Source organism: Numida meleagris, chromosome 3 (genome assembly GCF_002078875.1).
Source record: "Numida meleagris isolate 19003 breed g44 Domestic line chromosome 3, NumMel1.0, whole genome shotgun sequence".
Classification (NCBI taxonomy): domain Eukaryota; kingdom Metazoa; phylum Chordata; class Aves; order Galliformes; family Numididae; genus Numida; species Numida meleagris.
In genome coordinates, this window is record NC_034411.1 from 76934947 (window position 1) to 76943684 (window position 8738).

Sequence of the window (8738 nt, forward strand, 5' to 3'; positions counted from 1 at the left end):
TTCAGAAAGCAAGTGCCCAAAGGAAGGCAACAGAGCTGGTGAAGGGTCTGGAGCACAAGTCTTATGGGGGGCGGCTGAGGGAACTGAGATTGATTAGTCTAGAGAAGAGGAGGCTCAGGGAAGACTTTATTGCTTTCTACAACTCCCTAAAGGGAGGTTGGAGTGAGGTGGGAGTCAGTCTCTTCTCCCAGGTAACAGCAATAGGACAAGAGGTAATGGTCTTAAGCTGTGCCAGGGGAGATTCAGATTGGATATCAGGAAAAATTTCTTCTCAGAAGGAGAAGCAGCACTGGCACGGGCTGCCCAGAGAAGTGGTGGAGTCCCTGGAAGTGCTCTAGAACTGTGTGGACGTGGCACTGAGGAGCATGGTTAGTGGGCACGGTGGGGGTGGGTGGATGATTGGACTAAGTGATCTTAAGGTCTTTTCCAACCTTAACAAGTCTGATACTACAATTTAGGATGTGGTATCACAGCAGTTTTAACATCACCAAGGTTCCAGTGCTCCTGCCATGCACTGTAGCCCATTCCCAACCATTTTGCTAGCACTGCCACACCAGTGCAGGAGGCCATCCAGCTGAAAACCAAGCAGCTTTCTGTCTGGGACTGGGGCAAGCTCACCCTCAGGTTCACTGTGGAGCAGCGATCTGACTTTACAATGACAAACCGCAGAAGGAAGCAATAGCCATGCCAGAAGGCTTTCCACCCGCTGTGAGCACGAGGAGATTCGTCAGCCCTGCCGACTTGGAATGCTGTGCGCGGTAAAACAGTGCGTGCCATTTCCAAAAGGGGAAAGGGTGTGCGTGCGGTGCAATTCCAGGAAGATCTAATTAGAGACAAAGGAAAGCTGAAACGCTTAGGCTGAGCTACAGAATAGTTGAGCTAGTTGGAGCCCTGGGAAACACTAACAGAACATAGACAAAACCAAACAAGAATTCAGTAGAAGGCATTTGTAATAAGTTCAAGAGGCGGAGCTGTCGTTGATTTCTGCCTCTACTTGTTCTGCGTTTTATGCAAAATCCCCGTCAGACGAGATGCCCAACAGCAACCGGGCGCCGCACGAAACTCCACCGCCTCCCTCGCATTCCCCACCCGTCCCCTGAGCGGGGCGCTAAGGGAAACACGCTGCCACCCGCAGCCCCGCCCCGCCCGCGGGCTGAGGGCCAGGCGGGAGGCGGGGCAACTGCCGCCGGCCCCTCCGAGCGCGGGCACGCGCCGGGCCCTCACAGTCCCCACCCCCGGGCTCGCGGGGAGAGGGGCGGGGCTAGCCTCGTTCCCACCCCGCTAAGTCCATATAAAGGCAGCGAGCGCCCCCCCGCCCCCTCTTTTCCTGTGGAGCGGTGGCAGCGGCGGTAAGGGGTTGGCAGGGCGGATGAGCGCGGCGCTGTGCGAGCGGAGCTCGGGGGCTCCTGGGTTTGTTGGTTCGCGCTTGGACGTCCGGGGGGCACCGCGTCGCGATGCCGCGTGTTTGTTTGAAGCTGGGGCTGGCGGCGAGGCTCGCTCCGTGGGGCGGCACGTACAGGGTGTGAGCGCTGCGGGGCGGCAACCGCCGTGGGGTCGCGGGCCGGGGGTAAAGCGCCGCGGCGGCGTGGGGACGGAGGGGCAAACTGCAGGTCCCGGCGTGCCCCGCGCCCCGCGGGGAGGGAGATGGGAGAGCGACGGGGCTGGCTCCGGGCCGGAAGCGGCGCGGGGCACTTTGGGAGGCGTAGTTCGTGGAGGAGGCGGCCGCGTGGGCGGCGGGGTCCCATTTTGCCCTGGTACGGGCGGTGCCCGGCGGGGCTCGGCGTGGCCCGCGCCATTTTGAGCTAAGGCCGGTGGCCGGGGGAGCGCCCTCGGGGGCTGCTGGGCAAGCGCTGCCCGACTGCGCCGACGGCCCTGAAGCGCTGAGGGTAGAAGCAGCCTCGTCGTAGAGCGGGGCGGCTCTCCGTTGCACTTAGTTGTCATTTAATTTATCCGTTCTCACGCCGCCACCTGTAACGACATGCCCCATTCTATTCTAATAAGAGGTTAGCGCGTCTTGAAGAAGTCAGTGGCCCTGTTACTTCGACGTAAGGTTGCGTGCCTCGTGAATCACCAGATTAATGCTTTAACTGTTGAGGCTTGCGTTTCTTCCTATGCAATGAAAGAATAAAAGAAGCTTTACGGAAATGCATGTTTTTTTAAACCCAAAGCCAAAGACTCTCCTTTCTCTCTGGGAATGCTGGTGTCATTGAGCAGTAGTCTTCATAGAAGAGTAGGAATCGTAAGAAAAAGAGTAGGGAAGCAGCACTTAGGAGGTGGCTGTATTCACGTTAGAAGCGATCACTCTGTCTTGAGATTGCTGATCTAATTATATCGCGAGTCTGGAGATAGGTTACTGAACACTGAAGTTCATGTCTTTACTAGCCGTTAGTAGGCCGTGGTTATTGGGTGCAATAAATACACTGTAATTGCTTTGATCTGGAACAAAGCCAAGTTTAGTAATCTACCATAGAGTGCGGCCTTTATTTCATCTACACTGTGTAGTAATAAGCATTTTTGATAGAAGAAGCTACGTATTTGAAATGTATGCAACAAAACGTATTTTTCTTGCCTTGTGTTTCTTTTGCTGGTTGGGTTGATAGATTGAAATACTTGCTATGTAGTTAAAATGGAATTCTCAGTTTAAAGAAAAATAATTTATGCAGAAAGGATTGAAATCTTGATCTAGTGAATTTTATTAAAAATCATTTGAAGGAAGTTTAATACTGAGTACAGTTATTTCTGTGATGCCTCTAATACGGAATTTAAATGAAAATTACTTTGTTCCATATATGGCTGCATTGCTTGCTGCCTTCTGAAAAACCTGCAAACTAAGGCTTGAGTACTTAACATTTCATTGCTTCTGAGATTTTGGAAAGTCTTAACATATGTTATTAAGTGGCCTAGTGCTAAGTACCTGCTCGTTTCAAGTGGTAAGTTTGTCTGCTGTTTGTTTTTAGGTATGAGGCAGAAACTTTCAGTGGTGTCCAATATGTTGTTCAGAAGCATTAAGGTAAGTTATTTTCTTGCTATATGAGTAGACCTGCATTTCCAGTGTTGATCACAACAGTAAATGTTTCCATTTCAGTTTCCACACTTTTGTCTGTCAAAAGTATAGAATGTGTAAGGTGCCAGAGATTGTCATCTTTGTAGGGCTATTCAGTGGAACAAAACAGAAAAATAGTTGCAGGACATTGCATTTTCATTGTCACCTTTAAACTGATGAGGAATTATGTGGGTTAAGACCAGTGCTGAGGTCACGTGTTTTTAATATTATTTCCTTTTTCTGTACCACTTCATTAAGCATGAGGGCCTACATGATAGATCACTTAACTTGCACCACCTTTGAGATCAATGTGATTTACTACAGGTTAACTGTCTCGCATTGGGCGTGTACTGGAGCTAATGTGAATCCACATGCATGGCCATATTTGAATTTAACTACTGATTCTGTAAACTATGAATGTAAACTATGTAGAATAGTTCAGTTGGAAGGAATCTACAAATATTGGGTCTAACATAAAGCAGAAGTTATTCACTTCACTTGGTTATTCATCCTAAAAAATGGTCTGAAATAATTTCAGGACAGCATTTTTCTACTGTGTGTAGAATTTCAACTTCCAAGTTCTTGGCAGACAATTGTAGACTAATATTGATTTTTTTTGTATGAAAAGAAGTTCTAGTTCCTGCTAATCAGTTCCTGACATAGTAATGTGTGAGATGGCGCTTAGACCATGGTAACAGATTTTCTACTTAAACTAATTTTTGCTTAATGTCGATTTTAGCCTGTCGTGGAAACACCATCGGAACTAGAAGAGTATTTGGTACACGCAAGTGGATTTTCCTGAAGGCTGTGTATGTTTTGAATCATCTGGAGATAAATTGGTAAATGGCTTAGCAAAGTACATGTGATCAAATTAGTAACGTTGTCAGTAGCTTTAAAAATGAGGTATTACTGTATTTCAGGCATGTTATTTGACATGATCTATGTTGAAATGTGTAGGCTAGGAAGGTGGGTGAATAGTTGCAGTCATTTCAAACCACTCATGAAGGAGTTGATAAAATATGTCTATGATTTTCATCATAAATGTGACAAAGACTACCTCAAGGTGACTTATAATTATCTGTCAGTGTATACTTTTATCAGAAAATTAGTATAAGAGTTGAAGAAAATGAAGTTGACAGCTGGAAGTTCTTTGTCAGTATAAACAGGCAAATCTATTTCCAAGTTTTCTATTAAAACATATTACTCATTTTTTAAGATTGTAGTCAATATTCTCACTTTTTGGAAACGCTAAGAACCAATATTACGATCTGTGTTCAATTTAACTCGTCAAACTCAAATGCCTACAACCAGTGGCTGTGTCTGGAAAGTAAAAATAGGGAGGAAGGGTGATCCACAAGACTAAAACTTGGTCATCTCAAATGAGTTGTGTTGTGTTACTGAATGAACAGATTCTAATTGATTGCTTTATTCATATCTAGAATGGCGTATGAACAGGTTTTAATAATGGAGAAGTTGAGCATTGTGACGAAAGAGGTCCTGGCAACTATTCTACAGCACTACAAGAGGTAATATTTATTGTTAAACTGCTGAAACTTTTTGTTGATGTATTCCCTATTAAAGCTATGTGTATTCACTTCCCATTACAACTGTGTTAAGTGGTGGATTGTGATGAAGTTGCCATACCTGATTTGTTGATGAAACACTTCATACGGATCTGGCTTCTGAGACAAAACCACTTTTCTTTCAAAAGTCATTTAATCTTTCTGTTACTCACTCTCCCAGTTAATTTTAGTTCTGTGCTGTACCCATATACAAGCTCGATATTGTGAATTAGGATTTTGGTGCACTACTGAAACTCGTCCTATGGATGTGTGCTGTATCCCAGCAAAAATGGTAGCACCTTTAAAGAGAAGAGAGAGGGCAAGCTTAGATCCCTGTAATTTGAGGTATCTTGTTTTGAAGCTTAAAAATGAGAAACTCTCACCAAGCATTGGAAGTGCCCTGGTACGAGAATGAAGTGTTGCTGGGTTTTGAGTTAGTTGATGTCACTTGCACTATGACTCTTCCAGAAAGCACTGTTAACTTAGGATGCATTCAGATGTGGGCATTAAGAAAAGCTAAAGTTAATAATTAGAGGTGAGTTGTAATGAATTAAAGCTGTTTCAGCTCTAGTGTTAAACTAATTTAGAAGGGCTAGTCTAAATTTATCTGCAGCAGGCAAAAAGTGCACAAGAGCACTCATTGTGCCTCAGAACAGTTTCTTCTAAAGAATGGATTTTGTCTCAGTATGTAAAGTTTAAACACAGGAGTGAAGCTTTTTGTGCTGAAGTGTTACCTGTAAAATAATGTGTTGTTTAGACGGGAATCTAGAGGAAAGCTGAAAGTAGCAAGCCTTGCTAATAAAGCTAATTGGTGCAATTTTTGTCTTTGCAGGGGTGCTTGAAGGCTGCTTCTTGAAGGTATGAATTTAATAAATAATAGGATTAAATAATAAAAATGCATGCATCTGACTTTTGAGATTAGATTCTTATTGTGCCACGACAGGTAAAACATTAAAATGATGATAGACTTGTAGTTCTTACAGGCCATGAAAACTTGGCAAACTAGATTTAAGTGATTGTACTTAAAATGTGTTATCATGTCGACTCCATTTAAAAGTACAAGGTGATACATAAACAATTACTGCAGATGGCATATCTGAAATATAGTAGAGTTTGTGTATATGCATCATGGGAAATGCTGAAATGTTTCATCATCTGTATTGGCCTTAATCTTAAGTTTTATCAGTTCCAACTCAAAATGCAATGCTTGGTTTTCCTGTTGCTGGAGAGCCCTGCATAGAAGAATAGTTTTTTTTAGTGTAATGCTTGTTGATAGATCTGAGCTTTTAATGTTTTGATACAAGCTGAGAACCATATTTTCATTATCATTTTCAGAAACTAAGCTTTTGGTTGGGGTAGAAGGAGACTTAGACTTAACAGACGAGTTGTTGGTCACAGCTTATAGCAAAGTTAAATAGTGTCCAGGCAAAACATGTAAAAAAAATCTTTGATGTGAGAACGCTTGTAGGTTAAGTTTTGTGGAGCTTGATGAGTATACTGGTGTTAGTCCACCACGTGCTTAATAATGTGTGAGAGACCAAATAGTAAGTTGTGTTTTGAGTTATGGAAGAAAACATTTCTGAGCTAATAAATGTCTCTTTTCAGGCAGGAAAACTGTCACAAGTGTATGAACAAATGCTTTTAATTTGTTCAGGTATGTAATTAAAAAGCTTCTGAGCATTTTATGATTAAGTCTGAAGTAAGTCTGTGTTTACAAGTTAGAAATTTTTCGTACCATGACTGTTGCTGATACACTTCAATAACTGATACAGTAGGTTTGTATAGTAACTTACTACTTACTGTGTATATGTACTAACTATAAGATGACCTACTACCTAAGGGACTGCGTGTGCCAGTAGTTGGGCCCAACCTTAGCTAACCTTCAAATCTACCTGTGAAGTTTTAAATATTTACCTTGTTATGTGTCAAAGGATGAAGAATGTTCAGATTTTTTTCATTGCAATCAGCAACACTGTCAGAAAAGAAAACTGCATCATGTATTAGATTTACTTCTGCAGTACTGTTTCTGCATCTCATCTATGATGATCCTATCCCGAACCTGAATTTCTTTGCTGAAAAACCTAATACGGATCCGGCATCTGAGATGAGATGGAAGGACTGGATTTAAACTTACTGAAAAGTATTACAAGTTCTATATGGTTTTAGGTGCTTTTGGAAAAAAAGAAAAAAGTGTACAAAGTATGTGCTTATTTGAAAGTTTAAATTTCTTCCTCAAATGAACCATTGTATTTAGACCTTGTTCTCCTTTTTCCAGTGAGTTGGAACGTTTTTGTCAGTGCTGCTTGACATATGTGGATGATCTGTAACTGGAAGAAAGTGTAACACCTGAAGAAATGTTCTCGCTTGGAGTGGGACCATGCTTTTAAAATCCTGCTGAAGCAGTTGTTGAAATTGTTTAGCAGATACCTGTTATCAAAAACTGCATGTGAACCAGAATTACTGTCTCTGTATTTAAAATAACGCTTTTCCCAAAACATCAAACTGCCCTCTTTGGGAAGAATAACAGTAGCATTAGGGAAATGACTGGTGAGCTTCAATGTATGAAGAAGAAACAGATTATTGGCCCTTATGAAATGCAAGGGTATGCAGACTTTTTGATCGTGAGCATCTGTAATAACTCAGAACAATGGAAGTTGCAGGTGGGCCATGCAGCATTGGTACATGAATTCAAACTACCGAGTGCTTCTTGAAGATGTCACCTGGGAAATGGAAGGAAGTAGATGAGGTGGTGTGGAAGCATCAACATGAAACACTTGTAAAAAGAAGCGCTTGAAAATTTGGGGGGGGCATGAGGGAAATTGTGGTTACAGAAAAGGAATGGACTAAAGCTTTCATTTTCTTCTGTATTTAGTTGGGGAGAGAAGGAAGTGGGGGTTTTAGTGTGCTGCCATTTTAGTGTGAAAAGACCGGTATCAGAACTGGAACCGTGCCCACTGAAGAAGACATTGGCAGCGTTACCTGTTCCCGGTGTGGGAGGAAAAGGAGTGTAAACATGGGAACTTTTGCTTGGAGCTGTCACTAACCACACAGTAACATGTTAACAGTATATTTGTTGTATTAAGCAAATCACCTCTCTTCTACCAAGGAAGAGAGGGATCATAAATTGGTTGTCTGAGTAAGTTGCCTTTAAAGACAAATTATGCACAGAAGATGCAATCCACCTTAAGGTGTGGCTCTTGTACTGCATTCTCAGGAATGCTTTATAAAGGAGGGAATGTGACAACTGCATGGTAGCCAATGATCTGTAGTGCTGTGGTTACTGAATGATTTTGGAATGTACCAAAAAACAGAAACAACCCTGTAGTCTGCAGCCAAAAATGACAGCATTGAACACTAGCAGTTTACTTTCTTTAGGGATCTTGAAGAACTTCATGAAATATACTTATTTGTAAACACCAAATACTTGAAAGGCCCCTTTTCGTATCAGTGCAGCACTACAGAAGCAGAAAACACTAAGTAGCAGCATCTGAAGCATTGGAAAGGTCAGAAGTAAGTAACTAAAACTACAGAAACGTACATTAATGATGTGACTGAACTCCAGGAGTGGCTTGGCTTACTGCATAACCTCTGCTTTGGTTATTCAGTAAGTAAGAACCAGCTGCTTTGGCTGGCCTGAGGCTGCTTCTCAGTGAGTGTGTAAATCATTCTTTTGAATGTATCATCAGGAGGTGCAGAATTTTACTACAGAAAAACTTTCCCTTCACGGCATTCATCAGGAATTATTATCTGTTAAATGTTGCTGAGAAGGGTAGGTATTTCTATGCTGTGTTTTGTACACGCTCTTTCTTGAATAAAGATGAGGATGTGGAAAACTTTATTAGCTGTTGAACATCAGTTCTGTAGTCACTTAAGGTGTTTCTTGACAGCCCATATTTTGCAAGGGCTGCAGAGGCAGTGTGGCCTTAGTATACTGGTACAGGGCATGCTGAACGTGTGACATTCCACATACTGCTTGACTGGCTCCTGGACAATGTAAGCTCCACTGGCAGTTATGTACTTCAGAAGTGTGGAGGGATTAGTCTTCCATCTTAGGCCCATTGCATTTACAGCTCTTTTCAGTGGTTTGTGCACCACTGTGAGTGACAGCACTAGAACAGGCTGCCCAGAGAGAC

At 42.7% G+C, this 8738-nt stretch overlaps 1 long non-coding RNA gene across 3 annotated transcripts; it reads left to right on the forward strand.

Moving 5' to 3' along the window:
• Positions 1243-8443, forward strand: LOC110396092. 3 transcript variants are annotated; one of them, XR_002436779.1, is made up of 7 exons: positions 1243-1349; positions 2958-3010; positions 3783-3882; positions 4483-4569; positions 5438-5463; positions 6211-6259; positions 6881-8443. It is a non-coding gene; the product is annotated as an uncharacterized LOC110396092 (long non-coding RNA). The 3 variants fall into 3 exon arrangements; XR_002436781.1 differs by lacking the exon at positions 1243-1349 and adding an exon at positions 1387-1410; XR_002436780.1 differs by lacking the exon at positions 1243-1349 and adding an exon at positions 1422-2045.